Source organism: Hyla sarda, chromosome 11, assembly GCF_029499605.1.
Source record: "Hyla sarda isolate aHylSar1 chromosome 11, aHylSar1.hap1, whole genome shotgun sequence".
In the NCBI taxonomy this organism is placed as follows: domain Eukaryota; kingdom Metazoa; phylum Chordata; class Amphibia; order Anura; family Hylidae; genus Hyla; species Hyla sarda.
Window position 1 is genome coordinate 102564516 of NC_079199.1, and position 26850 is coordinate 102591365.

The 26850-nt window shown below is 44.1% G+C and overlaps 1 long non-coding RNA gene across 2 annotated transcripts; it reads right to left on the reverse strand.

Annotated features, from left to right (window-relative positions):
* LOC130295771 (uncharacterized) lies at positions 1-25957 on the reverse strand. Of its 2 annotated transcripts, none has more exons than XR_008848980.1 (3): positions 25522-25957; positions 16980-17396; positions 1-701 (listed from the first exon to the last, which is right to left on the reverse strand). It is a non-coding gene; the product is annotated as an uncharacterized LOC130295771 (long non-coding RNA). The 2 variants fall into 2 exon arrangements; XR_008848981.1 differs by lacking the exon at positions 1-701 and adding an exon at positions 15437-16067.
* Positions 25958-26850: the final 893 nt, after the last annotated feature.

Sequence of the window (26850 nt, forward strand, 5' to 3'; positions counted from 1 at the left end):
TCAGTGATTTTGTTTATTCAATGTTGCCTTATTAAATATCTGTTAGTAATATGTTAAGGGATTGTTCTTTTGTACAACCGATCAGTTTAATCTCTGAGTATAACCAAACATGGCATCATATTTACAAGGCTTGGTTTGATGTTTACGTGGGTACTGTCATCTGAGGAAGGAGAGCATTCCCCAAAAATGGCTTCCACCGACATTCCCCATCCAACCTGACAGAGCTGAGAAGATCTGCAGAGAAGAATGGCAGAAAATCCTCAAATCCAGACCTTGTGACCTTATTCCCAAGAAGACTGGAGGAATCACTGTCAAAGGGGCTTTAAAGAGGTACTCCACCCCTAGACATCTTATCACCTATCCAAAGGATAGGAGATAAGATGTCTGATCGCAGGGATCCCGAACTTCGCTCCGTGGCGGATGACTAGTTTTTACTTTTCAATAGATTAGCAAAGGTTGGTACCATTCTGTTGGCAGTTTGACATTATGGGGTATTGAGAGCAGATAAAACGAGAAAAGTGAAAGGGTCTGAAGACTTTCTGAATGCATTGCATCACAGTACTTGGCATGAGATATAATGAATGGTGGCAAGCGCAACCCTAATCTACCTGCCGCCCTGTCCCTACTTACTTTGAGTTCTTGTCCTAACTGGTGGCGGCACCAAATGGGTTACGGTCCCGTACTATCTGTGCACAGGAAACCTAGTATAAAGACAAATGAGTAATAAAGTCAAAGCCAGGAGACATAGTCATATGCAATACTGTAGTCAGAGGCCAATACCAAGGTCAGAACCAGGAAGGAACATCAGTAACCAAGTCAGAAGGAAACCAGGAAAACAGGCCAGGAGTCAGGTACACACCAGATCCGAAGCTTGGCAAAAAAGTTTGAGGCTCCCAAGGAACTCAATTCCAGGTGCTTATGTCCAGCAGAACTCCTCTTCAAGGAGAATGCTGGAGCTGCACCTGATTGGCTTGGCTGGCTGCAGGGCTGGTAGCCATAGCTACAGAGTGGCACCGGAGAGCCAAGATCCTTGTTTTAGGTGTGTCCAGGTGTGTACGGTACAGTTACAGGGCTTACCATAATCAGGCCCAGCTGTAATGTCTGTTTCTGTGGTTTTGCATTTTTCTGCTTTGGGTCCTGCTCAGACATTAGGTTTGTGTCTGAACAGTTTTTGTGGGAATTCTCCCTGGTTTGGGAAGAGTTAATGCTTCCCACCTATGAGATCCCGGGTGGGGTTATTTAGACCCTAGTTCTGCTGGAACTTTTGCTTGATGTTCACTATGTCTGTGCACATATCCTGAGTTTTAACCATGGTTATCTGTCCTGTTAGAAATATAGATTTTAGCCTGCATTGTTTTAGTACATTTGTCGGGTTCTTGTATTTGTGTATGTTCGGTCTGCATTTGCTTTGTTTTGCCTTAGTCCGTGTTCACACTGTGCATTTTGTCAGTCCTGTTTTGACCATATTTGATCCTGCAACTCTTAGGATAGACTCCTGTTCTGAGCCTTGTGCTATTCCGTCTATCTAGGAGTTAGTGAGTCTTGTGCCTGTACTCGTGTTTGCTTGTATTTAGGATTTTTGTTTCCTCCTAGGCCAGTATCCTGATCACTCGGTGGAGAGTCCCGCTGGCTAGAAACCTATTTGGCTTTGACATTGATGTCCCTCCATGCTTTGAATGGGGTGTCTAGTTTGTTCCTTGTTCTGAGTCCAGTGTGAACAGTGCTCTTGATTTTCTGACCTGTTTTATGTTAGTATGCTATATCCTGCCTTGTTTGTATTTATATATCTGTTAGTTGCTTATTGAATTCCCATTATCTTCCTGACTTGTTCCCTAACTATGTACAGTTCTGTTTGTTTTGATGACTTAAACACCAATGCACTTTAGCGCAAGGAAGGGACCGGCTCCAAGTAGTCATTCACCACTAGGATGTCTGGGTTAGTAGGCAGGAAGAGTGGTTTATAGGGACAGCTTTGGGGCTCACTTCTCCCTGCCCCCCTAAATCGTGACACCAGCGCTATGGAAAGGCTACGGGGGGGGGAGGCTACAATACCTAACTAAGGGGGGTTTGGGTCTCCAAAATGCCCTTTGCCTGTGTAGACTAAAATCCTTGCACCGGCCCAGACCATAATGGCTTACCACTTATAGCTGATGGGGGTAGATCTAGAGGGAAGAAATATCTGGGAGTGACTTGTTGCAGTGGTGGCTCCCATTATCAGTGGGTGTTATAGGGTTTTATTCTATCATAAATGTTTGTATGGAAGGGGCTGGATATTATACACCTGGGGCAATGGGACTGAATGAGACACCTGAAGTCAATAATGAAGAGCAAGAGCACATTACTTTTCTCCATATGGTGCAAGGTAGAAGTTGCCTGGGTCAAAAAGGGCAGTATTCAGACAGACACACAGGTCAAATATGGCAGAATTAAAAGGACACATAAGAATCCACTATATATATATATATATATATATATATATATATATATATATATATACTGTATACGTACAATCCTGCAGCAGTGCAGACATCTCGTTCTACTGCAGAGTGGAAGCTTTATATAAAATTAGCATTAAGGAACGGCATAATGATGTGTCACCTTAATCACCAGGAGAATTTCTATTGTTGATTATAATGTAACCTTATCATGTGACCCCCTCATTAGCATAAATATCATGTGGCTGCACATCTATAGGGCAACGATATCAGAAAATACCACCATGGCTTACTGACAAGGAGAAATGCAGATATATATATATAATGCTCTTGTATGTTGCTAAAATATGTAAGACACGATCAGGGATATTTTGAAATTTCCTAGGAATATCTCGGGTAAAAGACTGAACAGATCAGGTGATCTGCACATGCGCATTGGGGTATATCTCCATTTAGGGTAGGACACTGTTCGCCAACCAGTGTGCCTCCATCTGTTAAAAAATTACAACTCCCAGCATTCCTGGCCACCCTTTGGCCTCGATAGTAATACAGCGGTCCCTCGACATACGATGGTAATCTGTTCCAAATGAACCATCGTTTGTTGAAACCATCGTATGTTGAGGGATCCGTGCAATGTAAAGTATAGGACAGTGGTCTACAACCTGCGGACCTCCAGATGTTGCAAAACTACAACACCCAGCATGCCCGGACAGCCAACGGCTGTCCGGGCATGCTGGGTGTTGTAGTTTTGCAACATCTGGAGGTCCGCAGGTTGTAGACCACTGTTAGAGAAAGTTGTACTCACCTGTCCCCGCCGCTCCGGACCCTCACCGCTCGTCACCGCTGCACGGGATGTCGCCCTCCATCGCTGTCGCCGAGTCCCCGAGGTGTCCCCGACGCTCCGGCAAGGCCTCTGCTTCCCCGGCATCCTCGCTCTCCCTCTCGACGCCATCACGTCGCTACGCACCCCGCTCCTATTGGATCACCGGACGACGATGGAGAGTGCCCACGATGCAGAGGATCCCGAAGAGGACGCGCCGGAGCCCCGAGGACAGGTAAGTGACCATCACCGGAGCTCACGGGGCACCGTAAACGGCTATCCGGTGGCAGCTGAAGCAGTCTGCGCTGCCGGATAGCCGTTTATGCGATGGCCCCGACATAAAAAAGCATCGTATGTTGATGCTGCCTTCAACATGCGATGGCCTCTGAGAGTGATCGTATGCTGAAATGATCATATGTCGGGGCCATCGTAGGTCGAGGGGTCACTGTGTAGGAGTCGCATAAACAGTTTCAGATTGCAGGGGATCGGACCGCTGAAACCCCCACAACCACAAGTTTCCTTGGCAAATGTAGCAGTGGGTCACGCATACGCAAGGTTGCTCAATTCCTTGTCTGTTAGCAGTTGTATGAAACATTAAACGGAAACAAACTTTTTTTTTGCACAGCAGCAGAAATGATCCATTGCATTGTATGGGGTTGCGGGAATCCCATTCTCATACACAGGATGTGGACTGTTGTCGGATTTGATGTGGATTTTGGTGAAAAATCCTCCCCAGGATCCATGTCCCATCCGACATATGTGAACCTGCCCTTATACTTCTTCTTATACTCCAAGATCATTCTAAATCTTAAAATGTAAACAAACAAACAAAAGTTCCAGCAAGTAAAAGTTTCGAAAGATTGGGGCTCAAGGATCCCTGGTGGCAAAGCTGCTACAGAACGAGAAGAAAAATCCATCCTTTGAATTATTTTCTTTCTTATATCTGAAAATCAAATCATTGTAGAAATAATGAAGATCCAGATTAAGAACAGTCTTATCTCCAAGGAACAGGCCCTCGAGTATTATAACTAATCCAGCAGTACACAAATACACAAAAGACTTCCAGCTCCTTTCTTAAACTTTATTGAACATCTTGTAAAAAAAATCACTGGTGGAGCGGACGCATTTTGGACAGTTAACTCTCCTTAATCAGGTTCGATCTCTAGCCTCATAAAAGACAATTAACTGTCCGAAATATATTGGCTGTACCAAAAGGGTGGGTATCCACATATAAGAGCATCCATACCCCTCTGGTCTGTGAGGATGAATGTGCCAAAGCAGGGAAAATCCCTCAACAAGTTCCTCCTGCTACATTCCTGGTCGACGGTCCATTGCACACTTCTTTAGAGCCATTGGGCCCTATGAAGTGCTAAGAAAGCGTGAAATGGACCCTCGCCCAGGTAAGCAATGCTGTTAATGCAGCAATAAATGTCCAAAACCTGGTGATGCTCACTGTTCAATAGTTACAGCCATAGTTAAAATCTGTTCATACCACGAAATGCACAGGGCACTCATCAATTGTTGTCTTGCTGGTGGTTCTTTCTTCAGTCATAGAGGAGACAACGGGTGCAGTGGGTAAGACAAAGATCAGTGCATAGGCGTGGGGGGGGGGGGGGTGTTACCTGGGTGAAGGTCAGGTCCGTTTCACGTGGTAACTTAAAGCTTCATTGGTCCCATTGGGCCAAGTAAGCACGAAACAGACCTTCGCCTCGATAAGCCATGAAAGTTAAAGATATGCTAAACCATTGCCCCCACTGCCCCAACCAACCGCAGAGTGGATTCAACCCTATACTCCCTGGGCCATGTGCAGAGCACCTATGGTTTAAGGAGTTAACACAGCACCACTACTTACCTCCTAGGTCAGACAGTGATGCTGCTTCCTTTACAGGATCAAGGAATCTATAAATGTAATTGTTTTCATGAATAATTACCCATCTGACAGCTAAAATTCAGGGGACCAAGGGTTTAGAGGTCCATAAAAAAACACTTGCATAGGGTTTCCTCAGGGGTGGAGTAAAATCAGGCTCCACCCCTGAGGATACCTTAAGAGTTCCTAAGAAGAAACTGAGGGATGAATATTATTATTGAAACATTCTGGTTTGAAACTAGTTAAGGATTTGTTCTCACTCTGGATGAATCTCTCTCAAACGGAGGCTCTGCTTCCCAGAATTATTAATACACCAAAAGCACTTAATGGAAGTATTTCTAGTGCCTGAATACACAGGTAAAAGCATTTAGTTGTTTCTATTTTTACATTAAAATGCCATTTGCTGATAGATAAAGCGGACGTGTGTTGCTTTGGGGAGATGTATAATTAGCTTGGAGGTACAGAGTGTATTCAATTCTGACAGTCCCTCTAAATTTATATGCATTAAACATCTATTCAGTTCAGTGTCCCATTCTACACTGCAGGGATGATAACAGTTCATTTGCCAAGTTAACCCCTTCATGACTAGATCCTCTGTAGACTGCTAGTCCAAGTTCCTTATTACATGGGGCTAACAAGCCAACGTAAAAAAATAATCTATATAGAAAAAAGTAGAACTGTATCAAAAAGTGAGAACTGTATCAAAATGTGTCAAAGAGCATATTAATTTGTAAAAAGCCAATATATCTTGACACGTTTTGAGGTATACAAACTACCTCTTCCTCAGATGATGCAAATCCGTATCCTGATCGCTTTAGTCTCGGGCAAGTTTTGGGCTACAAAGTTGCTGGGAGACATTTATCCTGCTGCTGAAATATGATCAGAGTTACACTTTAAAGGGAACTAATCATCAGATTTTACCATATATAAAGCTTGGCAACACGTAATATATGGTAAAATCTGTATCCTCACCTTCCAGGGGAACATATTTACCCCCAGGGATGGTGAGGATATGAAGTTATGAAGCCGCCCCACAAGTAGTCTCCTGGTTGTTACCTGGCGCTCCAGCCGTGGCCCCGCCGCGTCATCACTCCGCTCCCTAAGCAGAAAGAGCAGAGCGGTGACACCAGCCATCAATCAATCCATGGGGGGGTGGTCACGCAAGAGCCAAGGGTGCTGGTAAATATAAGTCTGGAGTAGGGGACTTTATAACATTATATCTTCACTATCACTGGGGGGAAAAAATGCCCCATAGATAATGCATTGCCAACATTATGTGGTAAACCACCGGTATATGGCAGGACCACGGGTGTAGCGGACTGAGTGGTGGGATGAGATGGTATTAACCCCTGGGGCAAGATGTTATTAACCCGTAGTATTCGTGATGCCAGGATGTGGTTGTATGGTGTAGGGCACCGCCGACAACCAACCCAAAAGGGCATAGATTAAATGAGAGTCCAAAGCAGGTTTTGATGCACCTGGACCTTTACTGAAGAAGGCAGTATAACATTTCTTACAGATAGCCAACTTCCACAGAGGTGACCGGGACACAGGGAACCTCTCAGGCTTGGACTTGTAGTGGTAATAATGATGATGCAGGCCACTGGGCTACTGTTATGACTTTGGTAGGGACAGTAGAGACTTAACTGGTAGACATAGAAGACTTACAGATTAGATGTGGTGGTAGACTTTTAGGCTTTGGCCTAGATATACTGAACTTGTACAGGACTGGTGCTTGCTTCAGTCTCCAGGAATAGAGCAGGAAGTAAAGAGTATGGAGACTACAGCCCCTTATATATCAGGGGCTGGACTAAAGCCCATTGGTAGCTGGTTGCCTGTGGTTACTTGTGCCTCTGGAACTCTGGGTATCAGGTGATCACATATCACATGACCATATCACATGATCTTAGGAAGGTCCTATACAGTATAAACATCCTAATAACCTTTACACATAGTTTATAGTCACTGTGCAATCCCTATAATAAATGCACAGTGGTCCCTCAACATACGATGGTAATTCGTTCCAAAGACCCATCGTTTGTCCAATCCATCGTATGTTGAGGGATTCGTGCAATGTAAAAAGTGCATTTAATACTCACCTGTCCCCGCCGCTCCGGACCGCATACTCACCGCTCCCGATGCTGTCCCGCTGCTCCGGCGTCTTCTTCGGGATCCTCCGTCTTCTTCCGCATCTTCTCCGGTGTCCGGGCCTTGCTTTCTGGTGACGTTATTACGTTGCTGCTCCGGGACTGCGTGCGCAGCGCGTAGTAACGACGCCGGAAAGCGAGGCCCGGACCCCGGAGAAGATGCAGAAGATGCCGAAGGATCACAAAGTGGACCCGGAGCAGCGGGGATAGGTAAGTGAACCTGTCCGGGATGCTTAAACTGCTATCCGGCAGCAGCTTAAGCATTTTGCGCTGTCGGATAGCAGTTAATGCGATGGCCCCAACATATCAAAGCATCGTATGTCGATTTGATCATATGTTGGGGCCATCGCATGTCGGGGGGTTACTGTACATAATTAATATACAATGGAATACCACAATAGTGACCTGGGAGACCTTGCAGGAGAGCCCTGTGGACTTGAGGGACTCTACCTGAGGGGACTTTAGGACTGTACAGAACCATGTTCTGTACTGGGACATGACAGTTATATATGTTAAAATCTAATGATTGGTTTCCTTTGACATTTATATAAGTATATAGAATTATTTTATAGAATGTTGTCAATCCAGCCTAAACTCCAGTTAGGATTGATTCACGTCTTACACCTTTCTTACTTCCCTCTGGATCAATAGGAAAAAGCAACATTCTACCCGCACGCCTCCCCTTCACCCACATCTAGTTGAACTTTATGAACACATCTATTAATTCAACAGTTCTATGGAAAATTCCATCATTATAGGACTGGGATCAGTAACTCGTACAATTGTAGATATTGTTTTTGTATTTTTACATTTTTATTCAACACCAATCAACATTTCCACTACTGCTGAAACAAATAAAGGGAAACCTCTCGCTTGTGAATGACGCGGGCCGGAGCCGGTGTGTTCATTGCAGCAGGATGCGTTAAATTATGTTTTGTTATAGATAAATGAATCGATCGCCTTGAGGAATATATCGTGTGCAGTCTGGAAAAATACAAAAATAAACTTATAATACAGTACAAGGAGTATAAGATTCTTCAGTGCTGAAAAGAAGTGATGTCACTTTCTTTTGAGCGTATTTTTCCCATTGAAGTCAACTGGAGGAGCGATTCTAGACACTGGTACCACAACGCAGCGGGATTCTGTATCCAAAACAGCACATATATAGTACGGTGAGCATACCCTGTATTGTAATGCTGCTGTGTATAACCCGGCCCTTTGAACATGGACCTTTCTTTGACCGGCTATTCACCCTGCTGCTACCAGAACACCTTCAGCTCTGCTACATGTACACCTTGAGGCTGCTTAGCCTTTGCTGTATCTCCTGCTGATGACCAGCACCACCTATTGGAGCTGCTTTCTGTGACTGTTTTAAAGGGGTACTCCTGTGGAAAACTTTTTTTATTTAAATCCACTGGTGCCAGAAAGTTAAACAGATTTGTAAATTAAACTTGACAGAAGAGTGACAAGTCGGCACTCACCGGTTCTTCCAGTTCAGCAGTTTTTATTGCACATACTCACAGCCTTAGTACATATTCGAGGGAGGACAGTAGATGGTAACAGGGGGGGTACCACAGAGAGGCGACACCGATGTTTCGCACTAGTTAGTGCTTTGACGGGCCTCGTCATATCAAAAAATAAAGTTGGTGACAGTGCCCATTTAAGCAAGCAAAGTCTGGCAAGTGATTTTTAATGATTTCTAGAATTTCCCATATCTCTTCTTCCTTTTTTTTCCTGGAAGAGATATTGCATTTCCTAAGACCTGGTAAACACATACGACAGGTACCTTGAGGAAATATAGCAATTCACTACCACCAGTCCTGTAACCAGTCGCGTTGTGTCATGCCTCTTCCTTATTAGTGTTGGGCGCGAATATTCGCATTTTGAATTTTTATCTCGAATATGGCAAATTCGCGAATTTTGCGAATATATTCGCTATATATTCGAAATTGCGAATATTCATTTTTTCCTCATTCGCATATATTTGAATATTCGTATATGCGTATATTTGCATATGTGAATATTCGCATATTGCTTCTTTTCACTTGTGGGCCAATTAGAATGATGCAAATACACTTGTCAGAGGTTATCAACAACATCGCTAGCAAACAATAGTAAAGTTGCCCCTCCCTCACTGTTTTCTTCCTCGAATATGCAAATATTCACATATGCGAATATACGCATATGCGAATATAACGAATACTCAAAATTTGCGAATATAGGACGAATATTCGTCTATATAGTCACGAAATATCGCGAATTTGAATATGGACAATGCCGCTCATCACTCTTATGCTTGTGTATTCAGAGAAGCGGATGATAACACTAATCAGCCTCCTATGACATCCCCGCTAATCACTCCAGAACAATTTGCTTTGTGGAGATGGAGAATTCATTGCGGCCGTGATGGTGTTTTCCATTAAATGCCTCCAGAATTTAGTAACATTAGTTTTGTTTTCGCCTATAAAGATGTTGTCCTACATAACCGTCTGAATGCTGCTGGAACAGTTAATAAACACTGATGAAGTTAGACCACAGATTCTCGGAATTTTATTAATACAAATGGTTGGATGACATCAGTCAAAGTACTCGATCGTATTCACTTTAATGCTTTCATTCTGTAAGGTACATGGTACATTAAATTTATGTATAAGCAAAATAGCCACAAGAATAACTACGCTCCCCTGTATCTATCTAGTCTGTGTCCAATCTGAAGTGAGACAGCGGAAGGGTATGGTTACGTTTTGCCATCTTTTACACTAATGCTACTAGGAACCAGTGCCAACCACAATGGATGATACACTATGCAGTACCATAATGTGGCTTGTAAGGTGGTGGGGAGAAAAGTACCAACCACCTTACCAGTATGGACGGCCTCCTGCTTTGACGTTGAGGAATTACCTCTGGTGTGTAGTTACAATTTATGCCAAAAGAAGGAGCATTGGCACTGCTACCATTAAAAAGTCCAAATTAATAGTATGAGGTTAATTGCGAAGTGCCATCCACAGATGCTATTGATAGCTAGGTGGTGCTCACGTTAATAGAAACAGTCTTTGTAACCCAAATAACAATGGAGAATGGAGCACCCACCTCTCTTATGTTGCAGCCTGACTAGCGTAGACTTAGTCTCGGTGACATGAGCGGATTCAGGATGGTACAGACGGGTGGTAGATGTTCCGAGGCAGGGGAGGTAGAAGGATGCCCGGCGTCCTTCTACCTCCCCTGCCTCGGAATATCTACTACCCATCTATGCCATCCTGAAGCCGCTCATGTCACCGAGACTAAGTCTACACTAGTCAGGTATACCACGGTTTTAGGTCCAGTTAGAGTATACGGGGCAAAAATGAGCCGACCGCAGTCAGCGTTTGACTCCAGTTGGCTCATTGAAATTAATGGGGTTCTGGCCCGATACGGCTGGGACACGGGAGCGGCCGGTCTTCGCTCCTATCAACCGGATCAGGTACCCGTACACTACAAACGTATTGTGAACCCACCCTTACTTCCTTATTAGATCTATTTGTAACTTGTGAAGGGAAAGGGGGCGAGGTACCGGAAACAGGTGCAACATTATACTGACAGTCTTTGTAAACCATATAATAATGGAGAATGAAAATCGGAGCACCCACCTCTCGTATGTTGCAGCATGACTAGCGTAGACTTAGTCTCGGTGACATGAGCGGTTTCAGGATGGCACAGACGGGTGGTAGATGTTCCGAGGCAGGGGAGGTAGAAGGATGCCCGATAGGTAGGGGGTGCTCACGTTAATAGAAATAGTCTTTGTAAACCATATAATAATGGAGAATGAAAATCGGAGCACCCACCTCTCGTATGTTACAGCCTGACTAGCGTAGGCTTAGTCTCGGTGACATGAGCGGTTTCAGGATGGCACAGAAGAGTGGTAGATGTTCCGAGGCAGGGGAGGTAGAAGGACGCCCAGCTTTATGTCCAGTTAGAGTATATGGGGCAAAAATGAGCCCACCGCAGTCAGCGTTTGACTCCGGTTGGCTCATTGAAATGAATGGGGTTCGGGCCGGATCCGGCTGGGATACGGAAGCGGATGGTTTTCGCTCCTCCCAACCGGATGAGGCACCCGTACACGACAAATGTATTGTGAACCCACCCTTACTTCTTTATTAGATCTATTTGTAACTTGTGAAGGGGAAGGGGGCGAGGTACCGGAAACAGGTGCAACATTATACTGACTGCAATGCAATAATGGATAAAAATAAACAGGGGACCAGGTGTGCACTTTGCTTTACATTCTCTGTGTATTTTTGTATGATTTGCTAGGTAGTGCCGCTGTAAGTGCTCCAGTTATAGTTAGCGGACGCTGACACTTGAGGGTTTGTGACTCACACATTGCAATTCAGAATGGTACTAGGAGAACCCCCTTTGATGAATAACAAGACCTTGTTTGCAAATCATTGAACGTTCTGTAATTCTTCATAATTAGCTTCAACGTATGGGTAACATGAAGTAGGAGTTTGTGGAGCGAGAGGAGGATTCTCAGTGAAGATCTTCTGGTTTTTAGAATTTCTCAAGTCGTGTCACCAAAGAACGTCATAGATAATATTATCTTTTTAAAATACGAGATAGATAATATATTAACTCTTACTTTGCCATTATGCTATTTCATTATAACAAATGGATTTCTCTCATACCCTTTATCATACAGATGTAAAGGTTGGGTAACTCTGAGGATCTAAGATAATCCTGTTAAAGAATCCTATCATGTACACTCATCACTAGTCCTACAGTGCTATCTGTTTCATTCTAGCACAGCTACATCAATGCTTTTAATTACTGTAACTGGGTCATGTGAGCATCAGTCTGACCCACAGAAAAGCACAGTGCTTAAAGTGTCAGAGGAAGTGGTCAGTCCTGGGCCAGCTGACTTCCTGTGAACAACAGGATGAAATCATCTCCTATTAGATCCTGTCTGGCAACCTCCAGACCCCACCCTTCTTAGCTCTATCAGTATACTGCTGATGCTATCTCTATGGGATCAAGATATATAATTGTTATGTACCCCCCTCCCCCTTCCAGATCTATCAGTATACTGCTGCTATCTCTGTGGGGTCAGAATATATAGTAGTTATACACCTCCCCTCCATCTCTATCTGTATACTGCTGCTGCTATCTCTATGGGCAGGACCGGCGTTAGGGCATGGCAAACTGGGTAATTGCCCAGGGCCCCATCCTCCAGAGGGTCCCCTGCGGCTGCTGGAGTGTGTGATGTCCCAGTACAGGATATAGTCCAGTACTTAGGCCCTGTCAGGTTGAGTCCCTCTGTGTCCTAGGGGCCCACCTGCAGTGTATCCCCCATAGTGATATATATATAATGTATAGTGTTATGTGTGTTATTGATAAAGGACCTTTGAGGACCTTTGAGTTAGTCACATGATGATGTCTTCACATGATGGCCCTCATTTATAAAAAAAAGTCGGGTTGTTTTTTTTGGGGGGCTTTTAACCTGACCATCTTTTTCCCTATCAATTTATTAATTTGTCGCAAGTGTTGTCGCTGTCGGATTTTTTTGGGCGCAGTCGGATTTTTTTGTCGCAGCTGTCCGATTTTTAAAATGTCGAGTTTATTTCAATTATTTTGCAAATTTGCAAAAAAACAACAAAAATGATGAAGATTCCAAAATTAGGGAAATGGCAAACACTTTTTCCCACTGCTTGAAGCAGTGGGGAAAAAAGGACACTGAAACCCTAAAATTCGGGTCGGGTTTTCATAATAAATCAGTGGGAAACCAAGGTTTTGGTCGGGAAACGCCCCTTTTTAGGCTTACAAAATCCCGGAGTTCGTAGGAAAGGCTTGTCGCAGTTTGTCGCACGATGTCTGCGCTTTGTTGCAGACATCTTGCGCCAAAAAAAAACCGACAAAAACTGTAGGGTTTCCAATGATAAATGAGGACCGATGTGTTTGTTACCCAGAGAGCACCAGCTAACCAGGTGACCTGCAGCTTGAACAATGGGCTTCTGGCTCAGCCCCCCTTTATAAGAGCGGCGGCCATTACAATCTCTCTCTTAGATCCTGAGATACAGTAAAGACATCTCAGAGCCAGTGTCCAGCACATCTGGAGGCCTCAAGTCTAAATTACAGCCACATGTCAGTAAGTCATCTCTGTCTGCTGTCACTACCTACAGTCAAGTCTATTATAGTCAGTGTGGCTGCGCTAAAGTCTGTTAAAGTCACTAGAAGTCCCAGCAAGCTGCGAGGTCCCCTGTGTTACTGGTCACCTCTCTGGGACCCTGGCCTAGCTGTAAAGATTATTTCCATCTGTCTACCTCAGCAAAGCTACCGTTAACCCTAACCTAGTTAACCCTAACCCTAGGCCTGATATATGAGAACCCGGCCTCATTCGGTCAGCGTTTTTCCGTTTTGGCACTTTCGTTTTTTCCTCCTCACCTTCTAAAAACCATCACGCTTTCAGTTTTCCACCTACAGACCTATATGAGGGCTTGTTTTATGCACCACCAATTTTACTTTGCAATGATATCAGTCATTTTACCACAAATTCTATGAAAAAACCAACAAATAATTATTTGTGGGGGGGAAACGCCATTTGTAGTTGTTAGCGGCTTCCGTTTCTACGCAGTGCACTTTTCGGTAAAAGTGACACATATTTATTCTATAGGTCCATATGGTTACAAGGATACCCAATTTATGTAGGTTTTATTTCATTTTACTAATTAAAAAAAATACAACTACATGCACCAAAATTAGTATGTTTAAAATTGTCATCTGGTCTTTACTGTACAGCAGGAGTCATAAGAGTGATGGAAGAGAGAGATTGTAATGGCTGCCCCTCTTATAAATGGCCAGAAGCTGGTGCTCTCTGGGTAACAAACACATCATGTGGGCACATTATCATGTGACTAACTCAAAGGTCCTTAAAGGTCCTTTATACATAACACACATAATACTGTACATAATATATATTACTATGGGGGAGACACTGCAGGAGGGCCCCTAGGACACAGAGGGACTCAACCTGACAGGGCCTAAATACTGCACGGAACTATATACCGTACTGGGACATCCCACCTGGCTCAGCCAAGACTGCTCCGGTGGTGACTTTTCTCAAAACGAACTAATGGGGCAGTTAAAATGCAGTAGGCTCCTACTCCTCTCTGCTCGGGATGCCACCATACACTTCAGAAGGTTGGACAATCCTACCAAACCTAGTCTGTATGGCCAACTTTAAAGGGGTACTCCGGGCCCAAGACATCTTATCCCCTATCCAAAGGACTGCCGGAAGCTCTGGAGGTTCTCAGTCTTTTGCCTCCCGACCACGGGGACGGAGTATAGTGATGTCACGACTCCACCCCCGTGTGACATCAAGCCCCCTCCCATAGACTTGCATTGAGGAGGCGGGGCAAGATGTGAAGTCACACGGGGGTGGAGTCGTGACGTCACAATATTCCATCCCCGTGGACGGGAGGCAAAAGACTGAGAACCTCCAGCGCTTCCGGCAGTAGTTACAGGTGGGTGCTGCATGCTAGATTCCGGGGGTCCCCAGCAGCGGGACCCCCTCAATCAGACATCTTATCCCCTATCCTTTGGATAGGGGGTAAGATGTCTTGGGCTCGGAGTACCCCTTTAAAGTTGGCCATACAGACTAGGTTTGGCAGGATTGTCCAACCTTCTGAAGTGTATGGTGGCATCCCGAGCAGAGAGGAGTAGGAGCCTACTGGACTTCACCTGCCCCATTAGTTTGTTCGTGTTGAGAAAAGTCACCTCTGGAGGAGTCTTGGCTGAGCCAGGTGTGATGTCCCAGTATGGGATATAGTCCCGTACAGTACTTAGGCCCTGTCAGGTTGAGTCAATGTGCAGTAGTACCTTGTTTTTTCCAAGAATAATGGAACAATTGACCGAATGACTTGATACTGTTCGGGAGCACATTTACATTGAGCAGATGTCCAAAAGAAACCCTTGGGGCCGGAGTACCCCTTTAATCAAAGTGTTGAATGTCTACACTGGATGACTGCAGCCTCGGCAGTCCACAAGTGTCCTTTGCACCATCACGGTTGTGGAGTGCCATTGCTTAATTATGGCGCACACAGTGATTTCGTGTTATGTGTATAGTCGGCTTACAAACCTGGAGCAGACATGATGTTTCTGGATAAGATAGAGTACATCCGCCAACACGTGCACCGCACTGCAAACACCTTTTTGTTCCGCATTCACAATGGAGCTGAGCAACACTGCTAGAAGAGTCTGGAGCCTCGCCGATACAGGAAGGGATAAAATAAGGATATGATATATGGCTAAGGGGATACTTATTCTTTTGTGGCCAAATGAGAGGCGGACAAAGTGATATTGTGGAATCGATGCGAATGTAGAATGGCCGTCTCTCTATTCACACGGACACTAAGCTTAAATAACTGTATAATTATACGGAATAGAACCCTCAGCTCTTCAGTCATAGAGGACAATACAATGTGTTGTTCGGCTGACAATGCACTAGGATCAATCCTAAAATGTGAAATTAGAAATCCTTAAAGCTTCGCCACTTAACCCCTTGGGGTAGGAAACGGGCGATAATCAGCTGCAGCATTAGGCAGAGACCGTCCGCGTCAAACAGAGACAATACGGCAATTTAGACGTCTCATTTCCTTATATTGAGGATCAGCTTGTTCAGACACACGTCTCTCCAGCTATTAATGCCAAATTATTAGTTTCTCCTACAAAACCCAAGTGCAATTAAGGAAGAAGGATGCAAACATTGAAGCCTTCCGCGTAGCACCACTTCATTCTTTTCTTATTCATCTGCCGCCATAACACGAGGCCTAAATTATGGTTAATCAGAGATGACATTAACGAGAGGCTTATATAAGATCGTACATCATGTATATTAGGGAACTAAATTATATATCATGCATTACTTCTGACCATATGTTATTCATCCAGAAATCACTTCAAAATGTCATTAGGAAAGGTGGCTAAATTTTTTTTCCCCAGAAACAGCGCTACCCCTGCCTGTGGGCCGTAGCTGGTATTACAGCTAATCCCCATGTTTCAAATAAGGGAAGTTATGCCTCTTACGCTGCCCCATATTTAGCCCCGTACCTTATTGTACGGTGATCCCTCAACTCACAATGGCCTCAACATACAATAGTTGCAGCATACAATGGTTTTTTCTGGACCATTGTAACTTGAAAACAGACTCAACATACAATGCTATGGAATCTGCAAAACGTGTCAATGGCTGGAAGAACCGACCAATCAGAATGGGTATTCACTGGTAAAACCCCTGTATTACTGAAGTGCATGCACTGAATTCCTGTCTGGTAGCGCCCCCTACACTTAAAGGGGTACTCTGCCCATAGAACATTTAAAGGGGTACTCTGCCCATCCAAAGGATAGGGGATAAGATGTCTGATGGCGGGGGTCCCATCGCTGGGGACCCCCGCGATCTCCCTGCTGCACCCAGCGTTCGTTTAAAGCGCCGGGTGCAGCTTCAGAGGCTCGTGACGTCATGGTCACGCCCCCTCAATGCAAGTCTATGGGAGGGGGCATGACTACCGTCACGCCCCCTCCCATAGACTTGCATTGAGGGGGCAGGGTTGTGACGTAACGAGATCCCGGCGCCGACTCCAGCGTTGGGAACAGTATGTTCCAAATGCTGAGCAGCGGAGTACCCGTTTAAGGTGTACCTGTCATATCACAGAAAAGAAATAATGCTTCTATATGTTACTTACTAGGTCAGGCAGATGCTTTACATTTCCTTTTTATGTGTGTAGCTTCCGTATTAGGCTCACAAATCCCTCTGTTCTGCTGCTCACTCATTCTGACATCCATTGATGAGTAGGGGGCGTGTCTGAGGCAAACACTGAGCCCGCCCTCACTCACCATGCATTCACTTCCTCCCTGAGTCTGCAGTGCTGTGCTAGGTCTCTTCCTCCAATCACTGCTGGCTGCTTTTGTAACCCCATCCTCTCTGTTTTCATGCCGTAGTCTGATAGGACAGGAGTGATCACAGAGGAGTGCTAGTCTTGCCCTCATTTCCTGGACTTTGCCTGTGCTTCAGCTGGGACAATGATAATGCTGCAGCCTGATAGGATTATGTTCTGGATGGTATGGGGACCCCTAGTGGTCTTCTTTATAAGCCATGATTTCTATAAATAGGAATAAAAATGTTTTTAATGTATATTAGAAATGTTAATGTTTTACCAAGATGTACAACATATAGAAAAAGTTTTTGAACAACAGGTCAAATTTTCAAATGATACTTAACACTCCCTATTACTTACTGTTCACAATCTGTCTAAGGCTGGGTTCACACTACGTTTTCTCCCATACGGGAGCGCATACGGCAGGGGGGAGTTAAAACCTCGCGCTCCCGTACGCCTTCGTATGCGCCCCCGTATGTCATTAATTTCAATGAGCCGGCCGGAGTGAAACGTTCGGTCCGGTCGGCTCATTTTTGCGCCGTATGCGCTTTTACGACCGGACCTCAAACCGTGGTTGACCACAGTTTTAGGTCCGGGGGAAAAGCGCATACGGCGCAAAAATGAGTTGACCGGACCAAACGTTTCACTCCGGCCGGCTCATTGAAATGAATGACATACGGGGGCGCATACGAAGGTGTACGGGAGCGCGAGGTTTTAACTCCCCCCTGCCGTATGCGCTCCCGTATGGGAGAAAACGTAGTGTGAACCCAGCCTTATAGTATTGCCACGTCACGTCCCCAGAGATCCATCCCACCCATTTTGACAACTTACCAGCTTTTACCAGCTTGTGAATTAAATCTACTGGGTACACCTACGATAAAACCATGTGGAGACAGGTGTATAGTCGTGGTCTTCAAAGTGGACATCAGCAAGGCGCTTCTGCGTATAGATAAGATTTACAGACACATACAGTGGTCCCTCAACATACGATGGTAATCCGTTCCAAATGGACCATCGTTTGTTGACACCATCGTATGTTGAGGGATCCGTGCAATGTAAAGTATAGGAAGCTGTACTCACCAGTCCCCGTGATGTCCCCGATGCTCCGGACCGTCTCTGCTTCTCCGGGATCGTCACTCTCACGTGGCCGCCATCACGTCACTACGCACGCCGCTCCTTTTGGATGACGGGACGGCGTGGGCGGCGACGTGATGACAACGATAGAGAGCGCCGGCAATGCAGGGAATCCCGAAGGGGAGCTCCGGAGCCCCGAGGACAGGTAGGAGAACATCACCGGAGCACACGGGGCACCGTAAACGGCTATCCGGTGGCAGCTGAAGCAGTCAGTGCTGCCGGATAGCCGTTTATGCGATGGCCCCGACATACAAAAGCATTCAACATGCGATGGTCTCTGAGAGGCCATCGCATGTTGAAATTATCGTATGTCGGGGCCATCGTAGGTCGGGGGGTCACTGTATACATACACTGTTTTACTAAATAGTACACTGTTTTTTACACTGTTTTAATAAACAGGATTCTTCCTCATGCAATTGGTCTGACAAAAAATCCTAAGAATTTGAAATGCGTTGCTTTTTATGGAATAAATAACATTTGTGTCCATAACTCGAGTCATCTAGTATATTGGTTGAAGTACCTTTACTGATGTCCAATCAGACCACTACTCTACACCCAGATGTATTACACTAGCCTGGACTTAAAGGTGTCATCCAGGAAAAAACTTTTATATATATATATATATATATATATATATATATATATATATATATATATATATATATATATATATATATATATTTATATATCAACTGGCTCCAGAAAGTTTAACAGATTTGTAAATTACTTCTATTAAAAAATCTTAATCCCTTCAGTACTTATGAGCTGCTGAAGTCGAGTTGTTCTTTTCTGTCTAAGTGCTCTCTGATGACACCTGTCTCGGGAACTGTCCAAAGTAGAAGCAAATCCTCATAGCAAACCTCTTCTACTCTGTGCAGTTCCCGAGACAAGCAGAGATGTCAGCAGAGAACACTGTTGGCAGACAGAAAAGAACAACTCAACTTCAGCAGCTGATAATTATTGGAAGGATTAATATTTTTTTATAGACGTAATTTACAAATCTGTTTAACTTTCTGGAGCCAGTTGACTTTACCCTAGCGAGTCTACATGCACGTGAAGGTGTTGAGCTCTAAGCTCAACCTTATCCGATAAGCGTGATTCCTTATAATGGCAAACTGTACTGTCTTGTGGACTACACTAAGGATGCACTTTTTTTGTGTTTACATACGATAAAACCATGGTCTATGTTCCAACCATTTCTGATGAACCATTGGAGTTTATGGAATATCCAATGGATACAACCTGAAAGTCTGATAGGTTGGTGCCCCAGATTTAAGATCTCCACCTATCAGCCATTTATGATATATGCCATTGGCACCATCATAAATATCAATGGCCCTCGATTTTACATTTAAAGGGGTATTCCAGGGGGGAAAAAATTACTAATCTGTTTAACTGGCTCCAGAAAGTTAAACAGATTTGTAAATTACTTCTATTAAAAAATCTTAATCCTTCCAATAATTATCAGCTGTTGAAGTTGAGTTGTTCTTTTCCGTCTGGCAACAGTGCTCTCTGCTGACATCTCTGCTTCTCTCGGGAACTGCACAGAGTAGAAGGGGATTTGCTTCTACTCTGGACAGTTCCCGAGACAGGTGTCATCAGAGAGCACTTAGACAGAAAAGAACAACTCGACTTCAGCAGCTCATAAGTACTGAAAGGATTAAGATTTTTTAATAGAAGTAATTTACACATCTGTTTAGCTTTCTGGAGCCAGATGATATATATATAAAAAAGTTTTTTCCTGGATAACCCCTTTAATGAAAAATAGACCATCTACTGCACTGGTCTATAAAGGGGTACTCCACTGCCCCAGCATTTGGAACATTTTGTTCATAATGCTGGCTGCGGTGGCCGTGACTTCATGGCCAGGCCCTTCGTGATGTTACGCCACGCCCCTTCAATGCAAGTCTAGGGGAGGGGGCGTGGTGGCTGCCACGCCCCCTCCCATAGACTTGCATTGAGGGGGCGTGACGTGACGTCAGGAAGGGCCTGGCCGTGACGTCACGACCCCTGCAACACACACCCAGCATTTGGAGCAAAATGTTCAGAACGCTGGGGCAGTGGAGTACCCCTTTAAACTATGCACCTCCAGCTGTTGAAAAAATACACGTCCCAGGATGCCCAGGCAGTCCCTTTCCATATGCTCACTTTGACCATATGGACCCCATACTGAAAGTTTATGTTGGGATCGGGAGTGTGTAGCAGGCTCAGGAGCTAAGGCTGCTCCATACACGGCAGATACTTCCTGTTTACTACAGTGGCCAAGATCAGAGATAACTCTGATCCTGGCTGTTTAGCCCCCAAGACATCTCAACATGCAGTTTAGAAGCAAATCCCCATAGCAAACCTCTTCTACTCTGTGCAGTTCCCGAGACACGTGTCATCAGAGAGCACTTAGAAAAGAACAACCTTAACATCAGAAGCTCATAAGTACTGAAAGGATTAAGATTTTTTAATAGAAGTAATTTACAAATCTGTTTAACTTTCTGGAGCCAGTTGATATATAAAAAAAAGTTTTTTCCTGGATAACCCCTTTAATTCCGAATTTACGCATGAAAAAAACAAAACGAACATAGAGAATATGCGTATTTTGTGAACAAAGGATGAATATTCGTCCATATATTAGCGAAATATCGCAAATTCGAATATGGGCCCTGCCGCTAACTCACTAACTCCATCCGCAGAAGACATGGTGCGATATGGAACGAAAGGAACTCTCGATAACGTGAACAAAAACACTGGAGAACGCCTCCTTGAGAATTCTGCGCAGAATGTCGTTGCTTAGTAAACCTGGGCCGATATATTAATATATTCCGCTGACGTCCGCCCGGCTTCTGGATCCAGATTACAAAATTTAAATCATGATTAAAGAGAAGGTAATGTATCCCTGTATCTGTGCCAGATCGCAGACTTCTGTGCATTGTTCCTGTTTGTGTTGTGTCTGAACAAGCTTCTGCTTCCCTGCCTGCTGCATTTAATCTAGGACCGGTTCGTTCCATGAATGCAATTGTATTTATTTACTTATTTATTTGCACATGAAAATCAAACTGACCTGAAAAAACATAGGCAGGTCCTCTTCTCCACTACACAAGTTTATACCGATGTGTCCTCGTAGCTTCAACAAGCAAGCAAGGCTGTAGAACCGTGTTTCCCAACCAGTGTGCCACCAAAGGATAGGGGATAAGATGTCTGATCGTGGGGGACCCCTGCGATCTCTGGTGCGGCACCCCAGACATTCGCGCCACTTGAGAAACCTTGGCGTTGGTGTGCGGGCTCAGGAATGTCCTTCATATAAGGATATACTGGCTAATGTCTCAATTTTAGCATCATTTTGAGGGTAAGTCATATGTTACTGTCTACATCTACCACAGTAGTGAACCTAAATTTATGTATTATCCCATTCCTATAAACTTGTATGGGCAGCATTTGATCTGATCCCTCACTGAGCTGCTACTCTTTCTTGTCTCTAAAGACAAACATAAGTAGTTTTCTTTTTTTTTTTTACCCAAGTAATTTTCTTGACATAAAAAAAAAATAAATGGGGGAGGGGCAGAAAAGGTTCCTGATGAAAGGAGAAATTGGCATTTTTCTCTGATAAGATACATTGCAAAGTTGTGTGTATTGTGCTATTCATTTATGCAGACATTTTTACAAACCTTTTATTAACCTTTCAGAGTAGTGGAAAAGTAGCCCCTAAAAGACCCCTCCATGTTTACAGTTATTTCATATTCCCTACATTTCGGGGAGTAGGTTCAGAACTGTGGTATATTAGTAATACACATACATGGACTTCCTTTCCCTTACTTCTTTGGCCAATCAAGACACATACTCCTTATGCTATGTTATGACATAGTGCTGTCGAAAGTGCTTTGAACTGATGCTGAGATGGGCAGATAAGGATCACAGCAAGGAAAGGGTTACATTAACTACTGAGGAGCTGATGCTGAAAAGGTAAAAGGAGGGGGGAGATTACCCTGCCGCACTGTGGACGTACAGCAGTAGGTACACTGGTATTTACACAAGGGACAGCTGTCCTGAGCTTTAGGGGTGGTGAGAGATGAGAGGGAAGCCTTGATTTAACTTGCAGGCACAGTGAGATGTTCATTAGACAGAGTGACTTAGCCCAGGTTTTTTCAGGCTCTCTTTATCTCCTGTACATAGCAATTGCTAATCCCTGCCCCCACTTCCTGTATTCTGTCCTGATCTGGCTGTTACTAGAGACGGATTTCCCCTAACACCAGTTAGTGGACAATAGATTTTAGGTAAGAGAGACTCTTAGTGGCCAAGACTTTGGAGTTGTTTTTCTGGGGTAAGGAGCCATTTTTGGTTGATGAAGTGACGTACAAACACATTAGGAATCACATTCCACCTTGGACTTAAATGAACCTTTGAGAGAACATGTTGCAAAAAGTTTTCTATTACAATCCAAACTATTTCAATTTTGTAGAAGAACAAATTTCTTCCTAAAAAGTAGTGTTGCTCGCGAATATTCGCAATTCGAATTTTAATCGCCAATAACGCATATTCGTGAATATTGCGAATATATCACTATATATTCGCAATTACGAATATTCGCTTTAAAAAAAAATTTGGTTCACAGTACACATCACATGATCATCACTGCTCTTCGCATACGCGCATATTCGCGAATATTGAGCCCTCCCTTCTTTAATGGTATAAGGAACTAATGGGCTAGTGCAGTGGTCTCCAACCTGCGGACCTCCAGATGTTGCAAAACTACAACTCCCAGCATGCCCAGACAGCCGTTGGCTGTCCGGGCATGCTGGGAGTTGTAGTTTTGCAACATCTGGAGGTCCTCAGGTTGGAGACCGCTGCACTAGTGCATTAACTCTGTGATTTTTTGCCTGTTGAAACCAATATGCCCATTGTGGTCTCTGGGGATCTCACGGTATGTAAAACTGTAAGATAAGCAGGAGGGTCTTGGCAGTACAGTGGATGGGAGACCGTGCGGTGGTTCGAGTCCTGGGGTGGGATGGAATTTTCACATATGCGCATAGAAAAAAAAAATGTGTCCAAATATTTGCTAAATATCGCAAATTCGAATATGGCCTATGGCGCTCATCACTACTAAAAAGATTCTATATCTAGCAGCCTCGTTGTGATGGAGTGATGGCAGAGAATCCTCGGTGCGGTGACAGTGATCAGTGTAGGTATGCGGTAGGAGATTTCATGGCGTTAAATGCATTATCTTACAAACACTCACAATGTTCTGTGACCTCTAATACTTTAGTGGAGAGAAGAGGAAGATGACGACGTCTCAATCAGAGGAGCGGGATGCGGATGCTCTTCTTGCGGTAAGTGGTGAAAATCACTGTGTTAGGCAATTGGCTATCAATTGTATCCTGAGTATTTTATATATGGCAGAAATGACTATTATGTCGCATGGTATTTTGGTTATTTGTCAATGATCTGTATTTGCTGTGTGATATATATTACTGTACTGGTCTCTGATATTGGTGAAATGAATGTAAAATTGGATGAATAATGAAATAAAATAAGCTTGTGCTCCCTGGCGATTCCAAGACAGATTGATGTATTTTTTTTTACCTTTCTGAACTTTCAGCCACAGAGAAGCAATTTCATCGCTGTGATCTTATGAAGTTAGTGTCAATCTATACGTCTCAGAACATGTCAAGGGACTCTCGCCACTTATTCTCCAATGGCCTCATCTACTTAGTCGTGGTCTCCATCATGACTGCATTGGAATGAAGGGGGATTTTATAATCATTTGGTAAAGATTGAAATGTCGTGAATTAAAGGGGTACTCCGGCGCTAAGACATCTTATCCCCTATCCAAAGGATAGGGGATAAGATGCCTGATCGTGGAGTACCCCTTTAAGGGGTTAAGTTTTCTTTTTAATGTATATAAATTTTGGTTAGTAAACATTACTAGACTTAAAGGGGTACTCCGGTGCTAAGACATCTTATCCCCTATACAAAGGATAGGGGATAAGATGCCTGATCGCGGGGGACCCGCCGCTGGGGACCCCCGTGATCTTCCACGCCGCACCCCGTTAGAATCAGCCCCCGGAGCGTGCTCGCTCCGGGTCTGATTACTGGCGATCACTGGGACGGAGCATAGTGACATCACGGCTCCGCCCCCGTGTGATGTCATGCTCCGCCCCTCAATGCAAGCCTATGGAGGGGGCGTGACAGCTTGCATTGAGGGGGTGGAGCGTGACGTCATGTTTACTAACCAAAATGTATATACATTAAAAAGAAAACTTAACCCCTTAAAGGGGTACTCCGGTGAAAAAAGATTTTTTTTTATCAACTGGTGCCAGAAAGTTAAACAGATTTGTAAATTACTTCTATTAAAAAAAATCTTAATCCTTCCAGTACTTATTAGCTGCTGTATGCTTCACAGGAAGTTCTTTTCTTTTTAAAATTATTTTCTGTCTGACCACAGTGCTATCTGCTGACACCTCTGTCCATGTCAGGAACTGTCCAGAGCAGGAGCAAATCCCCATAGCAAACCTCTCCTGCTCTGGACAGTTCCTGACATGGACAGAGGTGTCAGCAGAGAGCACTGTGGTCAGACACAAAATAAATTCAAAAACAAAAGAACTTCCTCTGTAGTATACAGCAGCTGATAAGTACTGGAAGGATTAATATTTTTTTTTTAATAGAAGTAATTTACAAATCTGTCTAGCTTTCTAGCATCAGTTGTTTAGAAAAAAATAGTTTTTTTTACCAGAGTACCCCTTTAAGGACACGTGCCATAAATGTACAGTGCTGCAGCATGCTATTTTGCGCACCAGGAGCTATCAGCAGCAGGGAACACAAGGCTACTGGCAGACCTCAGCAATCACGCTGAACGCTGCCATTAACTCTTTAGGTGCCGTGATCAATGCCAATCATGACATGTATAAGGGTAGTGTTAGATGTCAGTGGGTTAGGGGGGCTCATTGAACCCCTGCAGTGCAATCACTGGGGTCTGATGAGAGCAAATGTTGGCTGCCTAACACCTTTACCTCACATCGCTACCTCACATCTTTACCTAACACCTTTACCTAACACCCTTACCTCACACCTTTACCTCACATCATTACCTCACATCTTTACCTCACACCTTTACCTCATACCTTTACCTCACATCTTTACCTCACACCTTTACCTCACATCTTTACCTCACATCTTTACCTTACAACGTTACCTCACATCTTTACCTTACAACTTTACCTCACATCCTTACCTGACAACTTAAACTCTGGGATAGAGGAAAGATGGATGCTGTCATGACTTGGTGTGGAGACTCCAGGAAGACACCAGAGGCCATATCAACTCTTTATGAAAAAAAAATCTTAGAGACACATTTTCCACAGGAGGATGAACCTTGTTGTGATAGTCAGTCCTGCAATCTCCATCTCCTGCCACCATAACAGCAGAGGCAACCATGGTGGATGAGGAGGATCCATCTGCATCTACAAGCAGAGCCATAACAACAGAGGCAACCATGGTGGATGAGGAGAATCCATCCCAGAATTCACCTTGTGGCGATGAGGAAGATGGAGGAAGTGGATGAGCAGCTCAGAAAGTGTTGGCTGAAAAGAAAAAGAGATTTTCACACTGATAAAAACAGAGAGGTGAGTGTGTAATTCCTAATTATGAGGGCGGCCGGGTGCTAGGACTGCACGGACACTGTCTGTCCCATTTTTACTCATGGTTGTTATAAAACATTTATTGGTTCGGTCCAGTCTGTCCCTCCCCCCCTCCTTTATTCTATTCCTCAGGTGGTCTTACCCCAGTTGTTGCTGGGCAGATTCTCCAGCCAGAGGTTCTGTTGCCGGGCAGAAAAGATCCACTGGTTGCAGCTACTTGGATGAAGAGGTCGGCTGCATTCACACCACGTTTTTGCAGTACAGTTCCCGTATCAGGTTTTTGATGAAAAACGGATTACTCAAAACCGGACTAAACTGTATCAAAACGTGTGTACAAATTTTATCTGAATACGGTTAAAAACAGTATAACAGTTTTTAACTTTTCACTCCATTATGAATAAAGTTTCAATTGTTTGATTGAAATTCCAAGAAAAAAAAGTCAAAAACCGTATAGTGCAAACCGAATGGAACCGTACACACATACGGTTCTGTACGGTTCCTATTGACTCCCATGTTAAAAAAAAAAAAAAAGTATACGGCTTAATACGGTTTTGCAACCAGACCAAAAACCGTGGTAGGCTACGGCTTTGGGTACGGGAAAAAAAACTGACAAAACCTTACAAGATGAAAAACGGATGCAACCGGATGCATTGTTCGGCATACGGTTTTCAATGGAGAGTCACTGCATACGGTTTTCAATACGGTTCCGTACGGTTATCACATTGAAAACGTATACTGGAACTGTATTGCAAAAACGTGGTGTGAATGCACCCGTAGAGCGGGAATCCAGTGCTCCATGTATTGGGGGGGAGATTCATCAAAAAAGTTGACCAGTCACCCACAGCAACCAATCAGATTCCTTCCTTTATTTTTCAAATGTCTTTTAAAAAATAAAAGAAGTGATCTGATTGGTTGCTATGGGT